Genomic DNA, 12686 nt, shown 5'->3' with positions numbered 1-12686 from the left:
GTCGGCCTTCGTATTTAAATGCGTCTAATCTCATTTATTTTTCTGCAGGAGTTGGACAGAGCGAGCAGCGACCTGACAGCTGTTTGACTTACAGTGTCAGAAATCCAGGATTGTGTTTATTGTCACTGATTAAAAGACTTAAATATGCTGATGAGGAAGTGGACAGAGCACTCTTCCTATTCAGTACACACTCCTGCAATGACTTTGATTTATGCCATTTGCGTTCCAGTTTCCAGACGTGGTATCAAGCCTGTGGCTGAAGCTGTCTGGAGTGCCCGTGACATTTAAGTTAACGTTAGCAGGGATGAGCTGTTCTACTGACGGATGGCGCATGGCTAATGACTTCTGGTGATGTTTGGCTCAAGCTCAGTTATTCATTAAGCACAAAACATGATCTTATGATGATACATAAAAAAAAAAAAGGAAATTGCAACAAATCGCATTCTAGGAATTTATGTATGTTCCATGTAGCTGCTGTTATTTTATGATAAATTGTCAGACGTGTCAGACTTCCAGTACCAAGGACCCAACCTCTCTCTTTCTCGCCGTCCTTTGTCCACACACATGGAAACACACACATCCAGACACACACCAAGGTCGATGTCGGCGCTCCATGCTGTCTGTGTGTCAGCACTCAGGGCCACGAGCCTCTAGATTTAAAACCAGCATCACAACAGGAGGAGCCTTTGAAACGAAAAAAAAAAAAAAAAGGATTGAGGGATATTGAGAGATGCTCCTCTGCGAAGAAGTGTTTCGGGCGGCTGGAGTCAACGCGGTCAACTTAACACTGTGGACTGTTTCTTTTCATGTGAGTTCAAGTAGTGCGAGCTGCCTCCGTGCTCTCTACCTGTGACCTCTCTCTTCTCCCTCTCTCTCTCTAAAACGCTCCCTCACAGTCGTTAATTTCTGCTCGCTACTTTCGGTGTAAGGTGAGTCATCTTCGCCTGCCGTGCCATGTACAGGGGTCACAAAGAGTCTCCTGGGGAGGGGGAAGCTAGAGGTAGCTCCTGCTGAACCATCAGGTGCTAATCCTCACATACTGTTACAAGCGATAAGTGACATGGTGCACGGAGTTGCACTGTCGCCAAAGGCCAGAGGGATTTTTAAAGTGACAAAGTCAGAGCTGTTGCAGTGGCTTCTACGCATTTCTACTCCCTGACTGAGAACACTCAATGTCTGTCTCGTAACCTGTGGCAATTATTTCGAGCGTAAGAATGCCGTCTTTTCAGTGCACGACAAGAGTTTAAAGATGATTGAGTAAGTCGGGCAAATTAGCCAGATAGAAACTGCTGTGTCCACACTAAATGCTTTGTTCAGTGGAAGTCGTGCTCAGCGGATCTGTCTGCCGTTTGGCTGTCATCACACCACAGCTAAGACCGGAAACCATCTGTGGGTCGGAGAATAATCGCTTACTTCCATCTGTCTGCTTGTCCGTTTGTCCGTCCACGTCCTCCTTCCATCCGGTCCTTCGCTCCTCTATTCATCTGCTTATCACGTTTCCATTCGTGTCCTCATCTGAATCATCTGTGGAAGCTCGGGCTGTACCAGCTGACTCATGACTTTCATTATTGCTCTCGTTTCTTTTAATACAACGATCCTCGGGGGAACGCATGATCAATCAGCGCCTCGAAAACTCTCATCTAAGCACTTTACTGTTTTTTAAAAGCTGTGAATAAAAGATCAGATTATTCACCTGCAATTCTGATAGCGCGACTGTCAGATTAGCCAATTAGACTCTCGCCACTGCCTGACAGCTGGAGATCAGAGGCCACTTGACTAATTACTTTCTAAACGAGTTATGACAGGGATGATGCAGGTTTGTGTTGATAGATGTGTAAAGCCCCTGGAGGTTAGTGCGATGTGTCATCACCAGAATAAACCAAAAAACACAGACAAATGGAAAAGCTTGTGGTCACATCACATTAACAATGATCCAAGCGCACACAACTGAAACATGCTCGGGTTATAAATAATTTGTTCTTTTTTATATGTTCTTATGAATCTTTTCAGAGAAAAAGCCTGCTGACGGCCTCTATGACGCTTATGAACCTTTTAATGATTACCTGATTCACTCTTCAGTCATAAATGTTTGCCTTAAAGGGGCACTACGTAGTTTAATCAGAGGAAAAGAGCTTCATTTCTGCCTAAACAAACCTCTTTTTATTTCCTGACTGGATAAACTGAATAAACAAACTGACCTTAAAGGACAACACAATTTTATTCTTCAATTTTAAATCTTTGATTATATGTGGCGGACCCTGCCACCTCTCTAACTTCAAACGGTGTTCTGGGACCTTCTTTGTGTGTGAGTTTGAAAGTCTTCTCCAGAACCAAATAGTGCCGAAGCTTTGCTCTGAAAAGTGAAGACGGTTGTATCTAAGCTTATGAGAAACCCTGCTTATCACTCAATTCAATACGTTAGTAACAGTTTCCTAATGAGTTAATAGCCTCATTTGCTTGCTTCAGTTCTTCTTCAGTACAGCACGATGACTATTTTGTAAACAATGTACACATTTAGAGTAAAACAGACGCTGAAGCGGGGTACGCTGTAGTGTCTACCTTGTGATCGACAAGTTGCTACCACAGCTTCTTGTGTGCCAAAAATGAGGCTTCAAAACAATAATCCACAAGTGAATCGGTGACATTCTGGTGAGTTTATACTTGGCAATGTGGAGTGTGAGATGGACAGGCTTAGTCAACAGTACTGGAGGCGTTGCGCCAGACTGCCGTGGTGAAGAGGGAGCTGAGCCGGATGGCAAAGCTTGCAATTTACCAGTCGATCTATGTTCCAGCTCTCACCTATGGTCATGACCTGTGGGTAGTGACCGAAAGAATGAGATCAAGGATACAAGCGTCCAAAATTAGTTTCCCCTGTAGAGTGGCTGGGCTCAGCCTTAGAGATATAGGGTGAGGAGCTCAGACATCCGGAGGGTGCTCCTTCGTGCCATAAGGAGCCAGCTGAGGTGCTTGGCTGGTTCTGATTAGGATGCTGTTGGCGCCTCCCTTTGGAGGTTTTCAGGGCATGACCCAATGGGAAGAGACCTTGGGGCAGACCCCGGGATTATGTCTCATCTGGCCTGGGAACGCCTTGGGATCACTCAGGAGAAGCTGGAACGCGTTGCTGGGGAGAAGGACATCTGGAATATCCTGCTTAGCCATGACCCCACTGCGTGTAAGCAGCAGATGGATGGATGATGAATGGATGGATGGATAGACACGATTTCTCAAATAAAACCCATCTAATTTCAGAGTGATGAAACAAAACTCATATTCTTTTTGAAGTTCATCATTAGTCTTTACTTACTCACTTTCAATAAAGAGTGACCTTAAATGAAGTAACTTTTAGGAAAGAACCTTACGATGTTGTAAATTTTCCAACACAGATTTTTATGTCTGCCACTGTGTGCAGCTTATACAGCACATTTAGAATATATACCTATGCCATATATACCACCTACTTTTTTTTTCTTCCCTTACAGTTATTGTAAAAATGGTGTTCATCAATATAACACCCTGACTGAGATGGCTTTTGGATCCACAATGTCATTTATCCTGTCTTTGTATCAGGACATATTCTCTTCCTCCCAATCAACAGCTAGCTAACACGACCAAAACGCAACAACATATTCTGGTTTGAATAGACATTCACCTGTGCTCATACAGTAAAGAACTGTATAGAAATGTATTTGATTATTACCAGTGAGATTGTATACTGTACAGTCTCAGGAAACCTCAGTAGATAAATGGCTGTACCACTTAGTGTATGAATCCCATGTTAGTCATAGCGATAGCAGTACCAGTTGTCGATCTCCTTTGAAGAAAAGCAAAAGTGTTGTTTGAATGCTATCATCATGTACAGACACTGTGTATTACACCCCAGAGGCAGCGCCCTGCTCAGCATGTTTCCATAACCTACAGAATTATCCCCTCACAAATACCTTTCTGTGAGATACAGCACATGAAAGGCTGAGATAGAGGAGGTAAGAGATAAGGGAGGCCTATTTTTAAGTTTAAAGCCCCCACAGGAGCTGGGAGGTGGTAACTCTGGATAGGATCCTTTCTTCCTAAACTTGCCATGTCAAGTATACAATCCCTTTATCTCCAAACCATCGCACTGGTGGGAAAAAAGAAAACAGAAAGGACTGTGGTATTGATTCTGTAGGAATGCGCTTGATATTAGCGGGCCACAAGAACATGCAGCAGTAGAATTGTGACAGCAAAATGAAAGGCCTCTTCAAAAAGAAGTGCGCAAAACAACTTGTGGGCATTCTGCACATCGTGGAGATCTTCACAGGTATTTTCTCTTTAGAAAATCAGAACATACATTCACCCTTGAGTGACGATGGCAGGAGCAGAGAAAGGTAAAGTGAATAACTCAGCCCTCGTCAACGGCAACAGGCCCCGATCAGGACAATGTTTTCATAGCAAGGTTTTATAATTCTGGCTTTCTAAAATATGTCCATGTGTGTATCACTCTGTGGTGAAGGTTAGGGAAAGATCATGGTTGGGTGAGGCAACTACAACCCTTGATCAAGATTAAATCTACAGCATTTAACTTCTGTGATAGCCAAGGTAAGTTTCTTTGTATAGCACAATTCAGGCACAATGCAACTCAAAGTGCTGTACAGGAGCATAAATTATACTAAAAGACATGAAAAATTGCCTCTAAAACTAGTTAAGAAATGGAGACAAGACTAAAGAATAAAAGTCACAAAGCAGTTCAAAGCCTTTAAACCTGCTTCTGTGAAAGGCTTTGAAACAGAAAGGTCTTCAGCCTTGATTTATAAGAGGTTAGTCGGCGCACACCTGCAGTATTCTGGGAGTTATTTCCAGATGTGTGGTTCATGATAACTGAACGCTGCTTCTCCGTATTAAGTTCTGACTGCAGGGACTGAAAGCAGACCTGGATCAGAACATAGCAGCAGATCAGAAATGTATTTTGGCCCGAAACCATTCAGTGCTTTAAAAACCAACAGCAGGATTTTGAATGCTGTGCTTTGACAGACAGGAAGGCAGCGTAAAGATCTAAGAACCGGAGTGATGTGATCTACTTTTTTTTGGTTCTTGTTAGGATTCGAGCAGCAGCGCTCTGAATCAGCTGCAGCTGTCTGATGGATTTCTTAGAGAGTCCTGTAAAGAAACTGTTACAGGACTTATCTTTTAAAGATAAAAGCCCATCCACCGCTCCAACACAGTGCCTTCCCTTCAGAGCAGGCTGTTACACTTGTCATGCATGTTTAATGTTTATCAGGAAGTCTTGTGCATTAGAAATACACCTTTCTACACAATGAAATAATTTAATTCTCTACCTGTGTGCTCAGGAACTGTGTTTTCGTCGGTTTGATGGGAGAGCTGTGATGACACTGAGAGCACCTCTCTGTGATCAGAAGCTCTTATCATTAAAGACTACAGTGGGGAAGCAATCATCCCCCCTCAGCTGAGGAAAAATGAAGGTGGCCCTAACCTACAATATAATGGCTCCTCTTTATGATGGCGGGTACCACCACTGTGTTATTATGTACTGAGGAGAGAGTCCGTGTGTGTGTGTGTGTGTGAGTGAAGGGGGTAGCTTTGTCATACATTACGAAAACCAAAGCTATTTCCAAGGAAGATAATTGGACATGAAGCCGTGCCACAAGTTGGTCAGAGACCCTGAAGCTCTGAACTCATTTGTTGGGATGCAGAGCACCTTGTCAGGGTCACCGTGTGGAAAACCTCCCTCCTCCCAACACACACGCGTCACGTCTTAGATGACTACTCGAGTTGTTTCTGATATGAGTTAATTTGACATGAGATTAGGTTCTTCACTGCAGAGACGCACTTCGATTTTCTGGGCTAAAGGTTTCAGTTGAGGATGTTGAGGAAATACATGTGAGATGTTATCTTTCACGCTGAGTCACACAAACTGGAAATTAATTAGTTCAAATCAGCTGCTAAATAAACATTTCAGTTAAATCAAATATAGCAGATACAAAATGCAGTGAGTACATTTATTTATCACATCAATTTGAATCTAATCACAAGTGGAGAATACACACATGCTGTTCAGTCAGCCAGCTCCTGCTGAATGGATTAGTATGTGAATGTTAGATATGTGCTGTTGGGAAGGGAACACGAAGTTCAGCACAGCAGGGACAGAATAAAGAAGGAAAGAGAATTAGAAAAGAAATAAAAATAAATTGACAGACTCAGAGCCTACAGGTGGATGCTGTGGTGGAGGTGGGCCTTTTGAAATGCTACATGAGCAGCAGCAGCAGTGGCTGTAAACTACAGCATGATTTTCAGGTGAGAGGTTTGAATGAGCAGAGCTTTAATTCACCTCCATGAATGAAGAGGACCTACGTTATCTGATAGTTGCAGCAGATTCCAGCTGACTGCCCGAACTAGTTTTCAGGCTTCGCTTCATTATATCTGTCAAATTCACATCGCGTGATGAAAAGCAATGTCGTGTATTTCCGACCCCGTCTCCTTGAAGCTACATTGCTATCAAACTGCAACAGAAATGTAGAACAGTATGTTTGATAGAAAGTGATGATACCTAGATTACACGTTTCTTTTAAGTCTATCACCATTTTAATAAATTAACTTGGCTACAATTTGTGTAAAATATCGGTCTGGGTCAAACATGGAAGAAGCCACACGTGACATGAAGCTTAAGATAGTACTTGTTTGCTTTGCCAACATTCAATGAAAACCTTTCTTTTAAATTAACAAAGTGTTTTTCATTTGTTGCCTGAATCCAACCACAGGCAGGTCCCGAGTGTCAGAGGTTTGTTCACCCGCCATCTGCCCCAACAAGCTGCCTTCAAAACACATCCCTTCCCTCTTTCAAAAAACACTGATATGGAATAAAATCCATGCAGAAATGATTTATTTTATCGTAAAAAAATAATATGATATGCCCCAGATTGGTCAGTGGGGGTTGTCATTTGCCTCCGGGTTGATCAGGTTGTTTGACTGTGACCTGTGAAATGTTGGTTTTCACTCCTCCTCAGTGGAAGTGCAATTGAACACCACAGAATAACACCGTGTGCACTTTATTCTACAGAGCGGTGAGTCATCAAATCCCAGCGATGGTGTAGCAAACGTACACTTTGCTGTAGGAGCGTTAATAAACTCAGTAGATTCAGAGGCACAATCAAAGATTAATAGTCTCCCATTGGTTCTGTTGTTATTCTCACATGGATATCAGGCTGAAAATGTAAAATGCATGCACAAAGCTGATTTCACAGGGATTGCAAATTGCTGGTATACGTGACAACAGGAAGGCAAGACCGGATATGTATGCGGCTTCCCGCTACCTCCAGCTTTTCATTTCAACGTCGAAAATAACAGATTGCACAGACCACACCGGATGCCGATGCACTTGCCAAGCGAGGCTGTGGTGTCGCTTCACCTCGACATCCGGAGTCTCGCATATTTCTACCGTAACGCGGACCCAGTTCTTGGCAAAAACAGACCTGAAAATGACCTGTAGACAGTCAGATCGACATCACACCAGCGTTTCACTGCAGTTTTAATGTCTGTATCTGTAGAGTATCTCAGAAACCTGAAGATTTCCAGCATTCTTTACGTTCTCTCCCTCCTCCCTCCCTTTCCCCTCAGTGGGGGTATTGAAAAATCACATTATCATATTTATTAATTATCAGCCACCATGCACTGCACAAGCAACGAGTGTGGCCAGCCTGTAAGTGGTAAAATGCTGCTGTCGTGTGAAAGAATGGAAAAACCCAACAAAAGTTTACCATTTTGATGAAAAAACATTTACAGTGGTCACATCCCCTTAGAGCGGCCTCGTATTGTGTCCAGTGAAGCACAACTGTCTGCTAATCATGCTCTTTAAGCAGCGACTTGATATTCCACACCTGTTGCATGGGTAGGTTATTTTGGCAAAGGAGAAGTGCTCATTAACACGGATTTAAACACATTTGTGCTCTGTATTTAAGAGAAATTGCTTTTATTGTGTGTGCTCGGAAAAAACTGAAGATGTTTTACTTTAGCTCGTGAAAAATTGGGAGAAAAATCAAAAGTATTGTCTTCATATTTTAGTCCAGTGGAAAAACGAACAAGCCTACCAACGACAGGGTGGAGAGCTTTCACACGCAGGCAGCGAACATTCACCTCTATCTATTCTATATCTATTATCTAACTATCAACTAAAACGTTTGAGCAGTGGAAGCTTTGGAGATATAAGATATGAAACACCGCTATTATATGTCTAATATTTTCCCCCAGAAGAACATAACATTTTCCTCTCATTACATTAATGTGAAATAGTTGCACATGAGCCCAATTCACGGGTGATGTGGCTGCAAGGTTATAGTCTAAGGTTAAAGTGTCCAGTAAGTAATATTATCCAGTGAGCTCAGTCAATTTGATCAGCTATGCCTCATAAAGCGAAAAGGGAAAGATATTTTTTAGTGCATCAAAAGACAGTGAAAGTCTATTCATCACAGCGGCACAGTATCTCCTTTAGAGTGCCCTTCCCCTTAATAGCAACCCTCAAACTTTCTCATCTTCAAGTGCGCTAAGCGGCAGATTGAGTGACCCGAAGTATGTTTTTGCTTCAACACTGTCAGAAAAGGAGAGACATCTGTATCTTTTTGACATACAGGGTACAAACTGTGATACAAGATACAACATCAGCCTTTATTCCCAGAGTGTGCACAGAAATTCAGAGGTGAGCCTTTGAGAGAGGCTCGCCTTGTCCGTCGGTTTATGTAACCGCCATTTGGAGAAATATCACTCTGTGGATTTAGTGAAGCTGAGCCTTTGTAATCCTCAGCACAGATACTTTTACAAATCCTGTATTTAATTAGATTTCCCCATTTAGTCATTTGCAGTCAGAGGCCTAATTCCTGCATAATGCCTACATTGAGAGTGTATTCCTGGCAAGCCGGTGAATTGGGTCCTGTGTTCTACTTCAGTGTGTAATGGTCCAAAGAGTTCAATTTCACCTCACATATCCCTTTGGTTCCTTGAAGCTAAACAGAACAGCGACCAGCTTACCAAATGTTTTCTTTTCCTTATCAGAAGATCAGTGTCACACAGGGACGGTGGTGTACATCTGTGGTTCAGTGTTGGCGGAAGGTCCTGGTTGAATTCCCGGCTGGGGCAGGACCTTTCTCTGTGCAATTTGTACTATGATCCTCAGGCTAGCGTGGGTTCATCTTGGGGCTTCTCCCTCTCATCAAAAAAAACAACATGTATAGTAGGTCAATGCTCCTGTCAGTGCCCTTGAGCAAGGCACTAGCTTAGAGCTGGAGTTGGTTCCCAGGCGCCCAGTGAACCTCAGGGTTGGGTTAAAGACAGAGAGCAAGTTTTTAGTAATTATACTGATTGTATGTGACAGTAACAGAGTTGTCCTGGTCTTCTGTAGCTACTCACAGCAGAGTAGCAGGTCCAACTGTTAAATAAAATGGAAAGCTGCAGGAATGATATGTGTCTGTAGGCTAACCCGGAAGTTAGCACAGTCCTGGTTCCTTCGGCAAAAAGCTTTTTGGATCTCTGGATTATTGCAAAAACTGAGCTCATCTATGAAATGTTCACGTTTTGTTCAGCAGGATAATCTTCACAGACCAACACCACCTTTATGATGTTTTAGGTGCAAATGAAACTGAGCATTGTAAAAGTAAAAAGCTTAAGGTGGCTGTAAACAAACTTCACTGCAGTTGCATGAAAATCTCTTACACTGGTGTTATCACAGACCTTATTTCAGGCATTTAGTTGAAAACCTATTCAAAAGACCCACAGATTTTGATGACAGACGGTAAAACATGCAAACTTATTTCCAGGTTTTAGGACTCAGCTCTGTAACAAGCCATACAAAACACGTTACTCTCCTGATCCAGATTTTTTGCCTATTTTATTGACTATATCAGGGGGGTTTATCTGATTTTTGGAACAGCAACACAAAGACAAACTAAAACCTCAAAAATGAACACTGAATTAAATTAAATCTATGGCATGAGCTTTTCAGATGCTCATGTTGAGGATGTGTTCACTGGTTACACCTCTGACAGTGTGCAATGTGATCAAGAGGAACCTGGAAATATAACAGTGGAACTAGAATTTACATAAAACCTCCTGATACAATAATTTATTCAATATCTTTAAATATGTATAAATCATATTTCAGATTCATTTTAATGTTTTTTTTTCTTCAGAGTTCACTGGACCCTAATTAACTTAATATTTTTGCATGTTTTATTTATGTAGAGTGTCTCTGCATTATAGAAAAGGTGCATAAATTGAATTCATTATTTCTACTAGTAGAACTATGTAGATTTTCCTCTTTGTCTTTGTGGAAAGTCTTGTTTTTTACATTAACGTTAAATAATGCAATATAATGTCAATGATGGACTTATGGGTATAAATCTGCTGTTCACACGTACGTTTTTGTTACACCAGGTTGAAACGTGGTGACCATATCAGTTTAACCTCTGACCTCACTCGGCATCACAGATGGGTGTGGTTAGGTGTGGTAGGAGAAGATAAACCAATACAGAACATGTGCAATATCTGAAGTTTCTTCTTAGCCTTGTGTCGACCAGGTTATTTCGGGACCTTTGGTACCGCTGTGATGGCTGAACGATGTTGACACATCCCCTAAAAACTCCTGCCCTCCGGCCGAGTCTAGTGTATTCTCAGGATGTGCCTGGGAGACGTTTTAAAGCTATTTTCATTCTTCATCTTCTACTTTGGAAGGATCCATATGTGGAGAATATCACTATTTTATCAGCGTGATGGCAAAATATTCATGATGAGCAACTTTACATTTAATTGACGTCATAATTTTCTTCTGTTTGCCCAGAGCAAAAAACAACAGTGAGAATCCCAGGACGACCTAGAAACCCCGATCCAAGTGCTCTGAAACGTGCAGATGAATACGTAGGCAGGTTTTTTTTTTTTTACTGATCAGCAGAAAGAACGCCAGTTTCTTCTCAGGTCCCGGTAGTAAGAGAAAACACATATCAACAGAGGAACAGACTCTGACACAACCGCTCTCTCCATGGAGTGAACGCCCATCCATTCCATCTTCATCTTTCATTTTCATCATCATCATCTTCGTCATTGCCTCCTCCATCAGCTGGGTTCTTTTTACGTTTGCAGCATAGAGTTTCCACATTTAGCCCAGTTGCTCCACCATTACCTCAGGATAGAGACGGCGGAAAACGATGCCTCTTCCTGTGTTGATTGCCCAGACATCTTCCTTTGTGCCGTAATTCAACCCTCTCTTTTATGGAAAAGTCCAGCCCAGGCAGAGAGAACAGCATAGTGAAAAAGACCTACAGGGAACCATCTATACTTGGATGATGTCATTTTTCTACAGTCATTACACTGAGCAATCAGTATTACTTCAGAATGGAAAGTTAAAGCCCCTCAAAAAAAGAGAAAAAGTCTACCGCCAGTTTAAAGGTCCTCTTTGTAAGAAAAGTTGATTTTGAGTCTCATTCCCAACTCATCAAAATCTGATGCTTAGAGATTCAGTCGGGTCGGTCGCCACCCTAAAGCGTCAGTATTTGAAGAGTTGGGAATGAGACCTAAAAATAAACTTTGTAACAAAGCAGACCACTAAATATAATAAAAGTACGACATGAGTTTAATGCAAGACATTGTTATAGATGTTTCCCCAATGGTAAAAGAATGGTGGAGTTGTGGTTGTGGCTGATATATTAAATAATTGCTGCTGCCAACCACCAAGACACCTTGTTATGTTATGAGTCTTAGAGATGTTCACCATTAGTGACTAGGTAATAGTGTAATTAATTATTTATATACTGATAATAACTCTCAGCCCAGTCGCCTGGATATAGTGTTAGCAGGTAATGTTTTCTGCAAACTACAGACATACACCATATGAACATGTCATAGGCTGTGTGCCATATTGACATCTGTACAAAATGTTCATATCGTGTTCACATCACATGTTCATTACATCACGTAGAGGCGATGAGGCTGCCAAACAGCCAACCGCAAATCGAGTCTCCCTTTCTGCAACGACACCATTAGATATTTCTTAGGAAACCTGGAGGACATTTCCAGTATGTCTGTGGTGACCACAAGAGATATTTTCAAGCCAAACCATGATGTTTTCCTAACCATAACCAAGGTTTGTTTTTGGTCAGGAGCACAAGCACAGCACTGTGACCAGAGAAATAAAAAATTAAGCCAAACTAATGTAAAGTTGTAACATTCTGGTTGTTCCTCTTCTAACAGCAAAGATTTCACACTGTTATTTCATTGTTGTTGTATGAATATTACCCAGATATAACCCAGTTATTTTTTTGCATTTTAGCTTTTTGTTCCCTTATTATTAATATGATATTACTGATATGTGACATTAAATCAATATTTTGTGATTACCCCCCATGTTTTTGCTCCATTATTGCAGTATTGTAGAAATTACTTCACATAAGACCACCACGATATTCTCACTGTTGATAACAAGATATCACTAAGATGTTACCAAGGTATTACAGCTGTAATTACCATATAAAGCATTATTACACATTTGACCTGCTATTTGAATGCTACTCGTGGCTTAGTTTCCTTAGTGTCAGTTTCAAAGGGGGTTTAAATTTAATTCAAGACACATAACAAACCACTACACACATGCGTCACATGTCCATTTCTGCATACTTAATAATCATCATTTCTTTGTGACAATGTCAGTGTCTGCCATC

The sequence above is a fragment of the Sparus aurata genome, chromosome 18 (genome assembly GCF_900880675.1).
Source record: "Sparus aurata chromosome 18, fSpaAur1.1, whole genome shotgun sequence".
NCBI classification, from domain to species: Eukaryota; Metazoa; Chordata; class Actinopteri; order Spariformes; family Sparidae; genus Sparus; species Sparus aurata.
The sequence above is the reverse complement of the archived record's forward strand: the minus strand, read 5'-3'. Positions refer to the sequence as shown.